Below are 12,551 nucleotides of genomic sequence, written 5' to 3'. Positions count from 1 at the left end.
TGAAGGAAACTCTTCTAAATTCTCCAGCTGAATACAGGACAGTATTGTATGTTCTTGCAATATTTCCACTTATTCTGAATGACTTTTAAAGTTTGGTGCATTAGTACAGTTTATGTTCTCCTCCTCCACCTTAGTGAAATTTCTCCTGGTCTTTCCCCCCAAGTAGAGACAAGGGTGTATATAATAGCTACTGCTTGTTTCAGATGAGCAATTTGAGTGTAAATGTTTAGTGCAGCATCATGTTTCATCTTCCCAGAACCTCGGTGACATCTTGTCTGGAAGACGTGGTTTGCATCACATCTCTGTATATGTATTCCCAGGTTTGATTATCCGAGCTCTCAGAGGAAATAAATGACAAGACCTGGGTACCTTTCCTAAGTAGCATTCTTATGGTACTTTTGCACAATCAAGCAGCACCTTTCATCCTATAATATATTTAAAATATCTTTTAGACAAAGCCTAATTTGATGAGGCTGACTCTGCAGCAGCAGGGAGCATGCATGGTACATTGGGCTTTAGAGTGATGATTTAGATCGCTCTACAGCATGTAGCACACATAAGCTTTGAAGCATAAAAATCATAAATGTTTAACCTACTTGATTTCACATAAATGATAGAAATATGCTCTTCATGGTTTATTTTATTGTCTAAAAACAAAGACATTATCTCATGATGTGATGAGGTCTTTTTATGGTCTTCAGCCATGCTAGTCCATTTTGTTTTAATTGCCAATTTTTCACTGTATTAATTACTAATTATTATATATTTGTATACGTGACACTTCAATTATCATCATGTGATCATAGCTGTTTGGATTTAATATTGTCTCATCTCTGTGAGCCATTTCCACTACAAACTGGGCAGGCTTAAAAAAATTGGATCAAAACATTTTTTTTTTATTTTTTATTAAAAAGATTTTTCAAATAAGGAAGAATCTTACTTGAGCATCCAATTTGCAAGAAAACGTGAAGGGTCTTTGTAAGAAAAACTAAATCAGCATTGTTAATTTTTCCTTAAAGCAAGTCTTCAAGTCAAAATTTGGGGGAAGATATGATACTCCTAAAAAAAGTTCATGCACACCAATATAGACATTTCCAATAGCAATTAAAAAAAACAAGGAAACACTTCCCAAGAACAAGTATCTTAAAAATAAAACTGTGCATACTTTTATATTTACCTATTTTAAAAGTGCTCCAGAAGCCTCCTTTGGACTCTGAAAGAGGAACAGTCTTATGGATTGTTATTTTTCACAGAAGCTACAGTCTGCTTACTATGGTGGGTGTTTTTATATGACAGTCTTTCAGGGCAGTGTATCCCTGCCTGGTTAGAATTAGCAAAGTCAAACTATTTGCAAAACACATCAGAAGCACAGTTCCATTTAGGCTTTGAGGATTTGTGGGTTTTAAAACTTGGCTATTTCATCCTCACACTGTAACAAAATTATTTTCAGAGAACAATGAAATTCCTGAGGAATTTTTGATGCTTTATTTCATTTGATCTTAATCTAAATTGAAAATTTCTACGGTGACTACAGGAATGATGGAGCTAAAGTGACTGTTTAAGCCCTGGTTTAAAACGCCGTACATATGGTTCATTAATTTGTCTCCTTGCCAGTCCAGAAAACATGTGGAACCTGCCTGAAGACAACTGAAGCAATTAGAAGACTGGAGACAACCCAAAACATGTCCCAGTGTCACACACACATGATCTCACCCAGAGAAATTATGTCAGTGTCATCTACAGAACATGTTCAGTCATATATTAGTATACTATACCTAAGCCTCACCTTGGAGGCTTGATCTAACATATACAGCTCTGCTGCAAACTAAGAGGCAAAGATAAATTCCTCCACTTTGTTTGAAATGCTGTTTTTCTTGACCTCTGGGGTATAGAAAGATTTAAGTAAATAGAATTTCTGTTTGCTTTCCTATCCTGGAGAAATATGTATAAATCAGAGATCAAAGATCCGGTACATGCATTCAGCATAACGCTGACAGGCTGCAAAAGCAGAGCTTCTTCCTCAATGTCTCAAAGAACAGTGACTTAGTAAGCCCCTGGTACTTTGCAGCACTGCTTCCTCCACTAGACTATACCCTGTGCGAGAGGCCTTTTCTAGTTTCATTTTCATTTCAGCGGTGTCTTTGAAAATATATATATATGTCAGAATGAGTAGGTGGTAAATGGTTTATATTAGCTGCTGCAAGATATTTTTGCAGCCTAGAGTCAGACAGTGCTGTCTCTGGCCTTATCTTGTCATCTTTCTGGAGGCTGCTAAATTCCCATGCAGTAGAGAAAAAGGAAGAGTTGCAAACTTTGGCTTCAGCTACCTCCTCAAAAGCCTCAACGAACTTTTTATTTGTTGTTTGGTTTTCAGTTAAGATTCTAGCAGAGAGCAGGATATTTACTAGTTTACCTATATTTTATTTGGTTTGAATGTCTCATCAGTTACCTCCTGATATCCCAGCTAACTGTGCAGGTACAAGTGAGCAAATAAGGTCCAGTGGGAAGATATTGATGGCTTTATAAGTTTGAAATACTCACGATGCATCACCTGCATGCTTAGGAGTGTAATGCTAACAATAAATATGATAATAGTTGTCACACATCAGTGAGAGAAATGTTGTGCTTCCAAAGCACTGAACAAATTGTATTTCCCTTTATTTATTCAGTGCAATAGATGGCACAAAAATGGTAGAACCAACCAACCGTTTTGACAAGTTTACAAGGCTTTTAAATCATGAAATAGATTATTGCAGTGCTGAAAGTATTTGGCAAATGCATTTTAGGCACAGCACATTCTGCTTGAAGAGGCAGGCTTTTTAATTTACATTTGCTAGAAACACCTATGACGAAGAAGGATTGTATGTCAAATAAGCTACACCTTTGGTACTAAATTCAGTAACTTGCACTGTTGCATCCAAGCTGCTTCACACACAACCACACAAGTAAACAAAGAGGAGGCATAAGAGTCAGAAGAAATATGCAGATGCCCACAAGCCACCTTGCTGTCTGTGGCCTGATGTTAAGATGAAAAAAACACTGAAGTCCAAGCATGGCCAAGCCCTTTGTTTTGAGTGGGTTCACAAACACACCTGATGGTGAGTTTGGATCCATAGATAACAAACCTTCTTTATCGGTCCTTCCCCACCTCAAGAATTTGGGTTTAATATAACAAATCTGTACCATTTGAGCCTGATGTAACAAAATGCTAAATACTTCATGCAACATGTACCAGGTTTGTTTCATTTCTCACTTAGTTTCACAAATAACCAGTAAGAATAAAATCAAACCTCCCTGACTTCGTGACTGAGAGCTGGTAGCAAATGTCTTGATGGACTAGGACCATTTTAAATACAACACACATCTCACCTAACTTGAACTGTCTAAAAGTGAAGCATTGTTAATCATCCATTGCAGATCATGCATGCTTCTGTGTATGCAGGAGGTAACTCAATCCATTTATCTCATTCACTTATCCTTCTGGATATAACAAAATTATAGGATGGTTTGGGTTGGAAGCAACTGTAAAGATCATCTAGTTCCAACCCCCCTGCCATGGGCAGGGATACCTTCCACTAGACCAGGTTGTTCCAAGCCCCATCTAATCTGGCCTTGAACGCTTGCAAGGATGGGGCATCCACAGCTTCTCTGGGCACCCTGTTCGAGTACCTCACCACCCTCACAGTAAAAAATTCCTTCCAACTATCTAATGTAATGTAAACCTATCTGCTTCTAATTTAAAGCCATTCTCCCTTGTCCTATCCCTACATGACCCTAAAAAAAAGCCCTTCTCCAGACTTCTTGTAGCTCCCCTTTAGGTATTGGGAGGCTGCTATAAAGTTTCCCAGGAGCCTTCTCTTCTCCAGGCTGAACAAGCCCAAATCCCTTAGCCTGTCTTCATATGAGAGGTGCTCCAGGCCTCTGGTCATCTCTGTGGCCCACCTCTGGACTTGCTCCAAAAGGTCCTTCTACTGGGGCCTCCAGAGCTGAATGCAGTACTGCAGGGAGAGTCTCTCGAGAGTTAAGTAGAGGATGAGAATCACCTTCCTCAGCCTGTTAGTCAAGCTGCTTTTGATGCAGACCAGAATACAGTTGGCATTCTGGGCTGCAAGAGCACACTGCTGGGTCACACTGAGCTTCACATCAACCAACATGATCCATTCTCTGCCCAGCCCATAGCTGTGCTCTGGATTGTCCTAACCCAGATGCAGGACCTTGCAGCTGGCCTTGCTGAACTTCACAGCATTTGCACGGGCTCACCTCTCAAGCCCATCAAGGCTCCTCTCAATGGCATCCCTTCCCTCCAATGCGTTGACTGTACCACACAGCTTGGTGTCATCAGCAAACTTGCTGAGGGTGCACTCAATCCCACTGTCTATGTCATTGACAGAGATGTTAAAGAGCCCCAGTCCCAGCACTCACCCCTAAGGAATTCCAGGGACATAAAGCCATTGGTAACAACTTCTTGAGTGCAACAACCAGCCAGTTCCTTATCCACCAAGTGGTCCATCCATCAAATCCATGTCTCTCCGGTTTAGAGACAAAGATGTCACATGGGACAGTGTCAAATGCTTTGCAGAAGTCCTCTTCAGTCTGTACAGCACTGAAGCAGTTCTGCAAAGGTACCTCAGGCTTCAGAAGTCTCTTGCTTCTGCAGGTTCTTGTTTTTGCAAGCTTTAAATCTGCTGCATTATTTCTCTCCCTCTTCTGTGTGTGATGCTGGGGGAGGTTTTGGCAGTGTTTTTTTTCTGAATGTGCTTGTTGGTCTCTCTCTGCTGGCCATGGTTAGTCTTGAACAACTAGCTCAGCAAAGAATGGGATTCAGGTGCCGTGGCTGTAGTGTGCTGCTAAGACTTCCTGAGTATCAGCACTACTCAGAACAGCCTACCCACATCACACAGCACACTTCTGGGGTGACCACTGCAAGGCCAGATGCCCCAGGCACCTATGACAACACTGTATGCTTTTGTCTGGTCAGCAGTCCCAGCCTGGATGTCTAAGTTTTAGATAGCCCGGTACAGATGAAGGAAATCCCTATGCAGTATCATCTGCCCAGTACTCAGGATCCTATCCCTCACAGAACAGCAGTTGTCTAGAGGTTCCCTTAGAAACTCACCACATCTCAATGATGCTTTTTATGCCAAAATCTGATGAGCAGTCTCTAGAGAAAACATTTTTCCTTCAACTATTTCTTTTTTCCCTTCCATTTCTGGATCAAATAAACCAGATCTTCAGCAGCTGCAAGCCAAACCCATTTCATCTCTGCTGGTTTAGAACAGCTAATGGTCTGGTCAAATCTTTTAAGTCAGCATTTTGGCTTCAATTAACCTTTGCCACCCCAAATACAGTGTTAAAACATGGGAACAGTTAGCATAAATGTGCATTGCTTGAGGAATTAAGAAGCAGAAAACAAACCTAGTAAGAAACAAAGGGTACATTGTAAGCTCTTGGAAGACCTGGGTTTTATTTGCTTTGTAGTTACAGGCTAAATAACCATGGCATTCCACCAACAGTAAATCTGTGGCTTTGCAAAAGTGTCTTGGGTTTGTTTAGAGCAACCCCCCCAAAATATCAGCACAACAGGAGAAAATAAGTTCAGTATTAAATGGATTAAAGAAGGACTGAAATTGCTAAAAGTTTATAATATGAACCAGGAGAAATGGAATATCAGGGATGGGTAAAATATTAGAAAAATAGGTAGTTTTTTGCTCCTATTCACCAGAAATTAATAACATGCACATATTTAATGTTCTCAAAGTTTAGACGTGGTATGGTTCCCATTGAATTAAGCATGTATACATTATTAACACACATCAAACTGCATTAAAGTCACTTAAATGGTTTGATTTAAAAACCACAAATGCCTGGCAGTAATCTATCTTCACATCAAGGAAAGAAGTGAACAGAAACCTTTCCACAAGTTTCTAGTTCCACTGACTAGTGTTACATCCTTCGCATGATTTCAGGGCACACTAAAATGAATTTCCTCTCTAAATATCTGTTGGATTTTGTGTATTTGCTTGGCCTTGGGCTCTATGGAAAGAGGAAACAGTACCAGGAGAAGTATTTGGAGCAATCTTAGAAACCACAGGCCATTTGCAGAACATGGCTTTCACTGAGCAGTGCCAGTAGCTGATAAAGACCTTTCTTCCACTGACTCTTCATGCAGCAGAAGAGTGCACATTTAAAAAACCAATGCTTTGCGAGTCCACCTACCCTGCTGCCTGTGCACAGTAGGCCCTTATTCTCAATGGTCTTAAGAGAATATTATTTATATGTTCATTGTGCATCCATTGCAATTTGAGATTTACTGGGCTATATGAAGACATATGGAGCAATTTTCTTTACCCACACTTCTCCCACTACACACTCCATTTCCCAGCAGAAGAGACTGCCCTCTTCATGGCTGTACCTTATTAAAGAGCTATTTAATAAATTATCCTACAGTACCCTTTTGTTTATACTGGGGAATACACATGCACTTAGACTTATCTGTTCCTGGACCTCTTCTCACCATTGGCTTAGTTGCATTTGGTACAAGTCAGATACCAGTCTGAACTGCCCTAGGCTGCAGACTGGGCTTCACAACCTTTCTATGGTCTATTCAGCTACTGATCCACAACCAGAAAAATCTTATTTATATTACAGGAAAATTTTGTAGGAGTGTTCTGAAAAAGGACAGCTTTTTTTCATTTCTAATAAAGTGTGTGATGGTGAAGTACAAGGAAGCCTGTAGAAAAATTTTTTGAAATGCAGATGCAGTAAATAACAGAAGGAAATCAGAGAATTGTTTTTATCTGATACCTATAAGAATAGAGGTTTATTTAGTTATGTGATCTGCATGCACATGCACAAATTTGTCTGGCTTCCCCACATTGACTCTACCAGACATCTTCAAGCAAATTTGCCTAAAGGATAGGTGAGTTAAAGATAGGCTTCTACAGGTATGATAGAATCATAAAATAGTTTGGGCTGGAAGGGACCTTCAAAGGTCATCTAGCCCAACGCCCCCTGCAATTAGCAGGAACACCTTCAAGTAGATCAGGTTGCTCAGAACCATATCCAGCCTGGCCTCGAATATATCCAGGGATGGTGCATCTACCAACTTTCTGGACAACTTGTGCCAGTATTTTACCACCCTTGTAGTAAAAAAATTCTTCCTCGTGTCCATCCTGGATCTCCCCTCTTTTAGTTTAAGACCATTGCCCCTTATCCTATTGCAACAGGGCCTACTAAAAAGTCTCTCCCTCTTAAAAGAGGCCTTTCATATAGGCCCCTTTTGAGAACTGAAAAGCTGCTATAATGATTCCCAAGAGTCTTCTGTAGGTTGAACAACCTTAACTCTCTCAGCCTTCCCTCACAGGAGAGATGCTCTGTCCCACTGATCATTTCTGTGGCCCTACTCTGGACGCTCTCCATCAGGTCCATATCTTTCAGGTACTGAGGATTCCAGAGCTGGATGCAGTATTCCAGGTGAGAGTTCACTTGAGACTACTGACAGCAGATGACCAAAGGTAGCCAGGTAAAGAAAGGTACCTTTTAGCTTCCACTGAAGAAAAAGAATAGAAATATGAATTAAACCCTTCCTAAACTGAAGGGAATCCTCAAGGGAAAATGGCGTTAAGTATTTTCCTACAACAAAAGATGTTTCTTTAGGTGATCATTTTGAAAAACAGCAGAGAATCATCATAAAGCTGCAGGAAACCTGCTTTATGAATTCTTCTCAAGGAACTGCTTATTGTCTACTAAAAGAAATGTCAGAAATAAAAGTTTCCAGCAAACAATTAAATTCCTTAAACTAATTTACTGTACAAGGGAATTATTTTGCAAGTTTCCATCTACTGAAACAATAGCACACTCTTGGAAAGCACAAAACCCAGTCTGCTAGTCACAGAATGGTGTTTAGATTTAGTGTTGGCTTGCAGTATCCAGACATCAAGCTTACCATAGTCCCCCTTTCTATAAACTAGCATCAGTTCAAGAAAATGTATATAACTCCATTTATCTATATTAAGCAAGGCCTTTAGTTTGAGATATTTGGAAAGTAATTCAGGAAACAGTATGAGCAGAAATTCCTTGACCTGCTGAAGCTCAGTATTAATGACTTGTTTTGCTTTAAAAATTACAAAAAAAAAAAAAAAGCAAAACCAAACCCACAAACAAACCACCCACCCTAAAAATAAAATAAAAAAGTCAAATAAGAGCACCCCACATTGCTGCGAAAGAATATCCAAAATACTTTGCATTCTGCTTCTCCTAGCATCTTCCCCTCAGGGCAAAGGTGATGGCTGCTCTAAACCCTAGCTTCTCCTCAAGAGCTTCTTGCATCAACCAAGAAACAATTCCTTATGTGGAGTTTCTTCAAGTTTTTGACTCAATGTAGGTGCTTGTTTTTCCATTTTTTTAAAACATTCTTTCCTCTTGCATACATTTTTTTTCCCTGTGCTTTCTATGGTATCTTAAAGAACACAAGAATCTTCTGTCCCCTACAGCTCCCCCTTCATTGGCTTCACCCTGTTTAAATCATTGGTTTTTAAACTTTCCCTTCAGCTGCCTACCCAGTCTTCCTGACGAGATGCCAACAACCACCTGAGGGAGTCCAGAGATGTTTAGTTCTGCCTCAGGCAGGAAGCTGGCAACGTCTTGAGTTTCCTGCCGGTTTTACATTTCTGTCATTTCCACTATCATTCTTCCTAGGCCCTTATTTGTTTCATTTGGGCATAGATTACATGATCCTAAATTAAGCAATGCTCTTAAGTACATGTCCCATTTCATCCTGTATAGAAAAGTAGTCAGAAATGAACTTGAATTACCCTGGAATGACTTTCTGAGAATCTCTGTAAAGCCTTTCTCCCAGTTCCCCCTTTTGTTCCTGTTCCTTCAAAATATCTCTCATTCCCACATTAATTTGCATGTCAGACATTCCAGCCAGTCTTGTTCCCAGTCACTCTCTAGTTCCTCTTTTTCCTGAGATCTTCTTTCTTCATCCTTTACATGGCAAGATTATTTATTTTACCCTGAACTGCTCCACCTGTGTTCTCACTATCCAGATCCTGTTGTTGCCATACTTCAGACTTACTGGCAAAGCATTATTGGGAATTAATGCAGCTCTAGTTTTACAGTCTATACCAAGCTGCCCTTCCAGCTGTCTCTTTCCTTTACTGTTCCTAACAACAGGTTTGGTTATTGGTGCCCAAGATGAGAAAGGAAGAAAGAAAAAAGAAAAGAAAGACAGGAAGAAAGGAATGTAAGAAATTTAATTTTTTTATTAAAAAAATTAACAACAGGAACCCAAATCTAGTAATAGCAAATAATATTACTGTCCTAAGGTATTACATGATGTGTATATCACCACAGAATAAGTTTTTGTGGTTCATTTTTAGACTCCTGGAAGTAAGATTTATGTTTAAAAAGGTAGGAAGAGGAAGGATACTATTGATGATTATAATCATGTGTCTTGTGCTTGCAGGTTAAACTTTTCTGTGCTACGCAACAAAGACTTGCTGAAGAACCTATATCTCTGGCATAGGTACGATGACATGAGACTGGTTCCACAAAAGACTGAAATCTGGAAATAATTTTCAGAATTTGTGGGTTGATTTTGTTGCACCTGTGGATTTAAGCTCTCAGTTTGAAATTATTATCATTAGATTCTTTTATAGTGTAGGTGGTTTGGGGGGTACTGTTGTGTTTTGAGGGGTTTTTAATATGAGAAGAACAATCAGTGATCCTTCTATCTAGGAAAAATGAGCTTCTAATAGTGAAATATCAGGAAGATGATAATGTGTTATACTAAGCAACTGATTCACCCTTCTTCATGTGGGCCAATTAATTGTAGTTAAAGATTGCCACTTCAGCACAGAGGTCAAAGACTAGGGCTTGTACAACCATTTTTTAAAGAAATTCTGAAGAGACAGAAGAATGGGCTTTCTGCTCCCTCCATCATTTTATTCTGCCTCTACATTGTTAGTGTTGCTAAAATGCATAATTTGCATGCACACAAGGAGCTTAATTTTGATCTCACAGACTTGTTATTCCAACCTGGAGCATAAAAGCTGCTTTATGTAACCAAAGATTGATTTGAGTCCTGAGGGCCAGTCCTTCAAGTCTTTCTTCGTGTGTGTTTAGATTCAGTTGACACGTTCACAAGCAGGAGGATAGGACAGACCAGGTGTCGTGGTTTAAACCCAGTCAGGTAACTTGTTCACTCACTCCCAGTGAGTGGTGCCGAGCTGACAACAAGTCCGTCTCCCCCCCCCCCCCCCCCCCCCCGCACCGGGGCTCTCCCCTTCCCCGCTCCCGGAGGAATGGGGAGGAGGATCGAGAGAGTACAACTCCTACGGGTTGAGACAAGAACAGTCCAGCAACAAATCACCACCGCTACTATCAGCTAAAACAATGATAAGGGAAAATGACAAGGGAAGAGAATACGATACCACCGGCCAAGAAAGCGAGTTCCACCCGGAAGCCCCTGTCCTTCCGGGTAACTCCCAGTTACCCCCCACCCCGGGCATGACGTGCTGTGGTATGGAATACCTCCCTGGCTAGCCCGGGTCAGGCGCCCCATCTCTGTTTCCTCACGGCTTCCCCTCCTCCCTGGCAGAGCATGAGCCTCACAGAGTCCTTGGTCAGGGTAAACATCACTTAGCAACAACTGAAAACATCGGCTTCACCAACACTGTTCTCAAGCTAGAAGTCAAAACACAGCACTGCACCAGTTAACACAAAGGAAAAACATGACTGCTACTGCTGAACCCAGGACACCAGGTCACAAGGAATTTGCTGCACCATTGCTAGAAAAGTGGCAAGTATTCTGCTTGGGTTCAGCCCTTACCTGCAGTGATAAGGACTAACTTTACCTACAGGGAAACTATTGCTGTGGCATGGCTCACACCATCCTGGCCTTGTCATTACTTATTGTTGTGTCAACATTATTTGCTATATAGGCAGAGAAACAGAGATCTTCCAAACACACCTTAGGTCTGGGAATTAGAGGCAGTAGGAAAGCAATAATGCTGACAGTCATTCATGCTCCTGGTGAAGAACATGTGGATGGGAGGAGTAGCACAAGCAGGTGTGAGACCTGGGTAAGGGAAAGACATGGGTAAGTTCTGATGCTGATGGGAGGAAAGAGAATGGGTATCTGCGAGTACTCCCAAGTACTCCCAAGTACTCCCTGGCATGCCCCAAAATGTAGTCTGTAGGATGAATTCAACAGTGCCAAATAGGAGGGATGCTTCCTGAATGACCTTGGGTGTTCCAAAATTTAGAGTTTGTTTTGGTAAACCCTTCGTTTGTAGTATGCTCATTTTATGCTGGGGCTCTGGTACTTGTACTCTGGTATACATATGTACTTGTACTCTGATATACATATGTACTTGTTCACTTGCTATACATTTTCTTACTCTGAGGTTGTCTTTACCACTTAGCTTTTCACGAGAAGTAATTTGGTGCCAAAGTATAGAAGAAACAAAATACACTAAATGCCAGACAACCATCAGATAGGCAGGTGCAGTACTTTCTCTGGAAATAACAAAACTCCATAATGACACATGAATAAATGTAAGATATAGTTCAATTTAAATTAATGGACAGCTAAAATAAATAAGGCTGCCAAGTTCTTATTTTCCAAAGGGTTAACACTGAGGAAAAAAGGGAAAGAGTAACTGAAAGTAATTAAACAACTAAGCTGAAGACATAAAAAGGCTGGCATGCTGCATTTGGGGAGGGGAATGCTGAAAGGGATGTAATCAAGGATTTCAAAGTCATGAGGTGGTGGATAAGCTGAATGCAGAGCCCATCCACCCGTACCTGCAGTCTGGGTCAAGGGGACATTCAGTGAAACTTACAGAGTATCAGTATGAAAGAGATGAAAGACAGTGAGCTCATCTTTGTGCCAGGCAGTGGCACTCATCAAACCTGCTACACAGGAGGTTGTGGACACAGAGGTATCAGCAGGGTCAGAGAGGGGTTAGAAGAATTTATAGACTACAGACAGATCCATGAGTGAATACAAAAATGTTGAGGCAAGGATGTACCTTCTAATATCCCTAGCAGAATAAATCTGGAAGAAGAGAAGCAGGGAGCAAACTGCAGAAGATGGCAGGCTTCAGTGCTCACCCTAAGTAGCATCTTCAACCTGCACTGCTGGAGACACAGCCTCTGGTGAGATGAATTGTAGCTCAGACCTATTCTTTATGTACTCAAAAATTAGCTCAAAAGGTATAAGAACACTTGTCTGCGGTGGTGATTTGATCCCACTACAGAGGAAGTGGTAACTGCCAAAGTCAGTCTGAGTCAGAGCTAGTAATACAAAGGAAAAGAAACTATTCTTGTTATTCGTGGAAAATAAAGAAACAAAATAAATGTTAAAAAAGCAGCAGCTGAGATTTAAGATTGCTATATCAGCCACAAATCTGGTAGGGCATATGAAGCCCTGAATAAAGGACAGAATTCCTGGAAGATGCAGTACTACCATGTGAAGGACTGTAAAACCTAAGTACAACTCTCCTTTATGTTAGCTAAAAAAAAAGTGGGAAAAAAAAAAGTAA

Source organism: Pezoporus flaviventris, unplaced genomic scaffold, assembly GCF_033815535.1.
Source record: "Pezoporus flaviventris isolate CSIRO_AGI_PZ_B2104156 unplaced genomic scaffold, CSIRO_AGI_Pfla_v1 ptg000036l, whole genome shotgun sequence".
NCBI classification, from domain to species: domain Eukaryota; kingdom Metazoa; phylum Chordata; class Aves; order Psittaciformes; family Psittacidae; genus Pezoporus; species Pezoporus flaviventris.
This window is presented reverse-complemented; position numbering follows the sequence as displayed.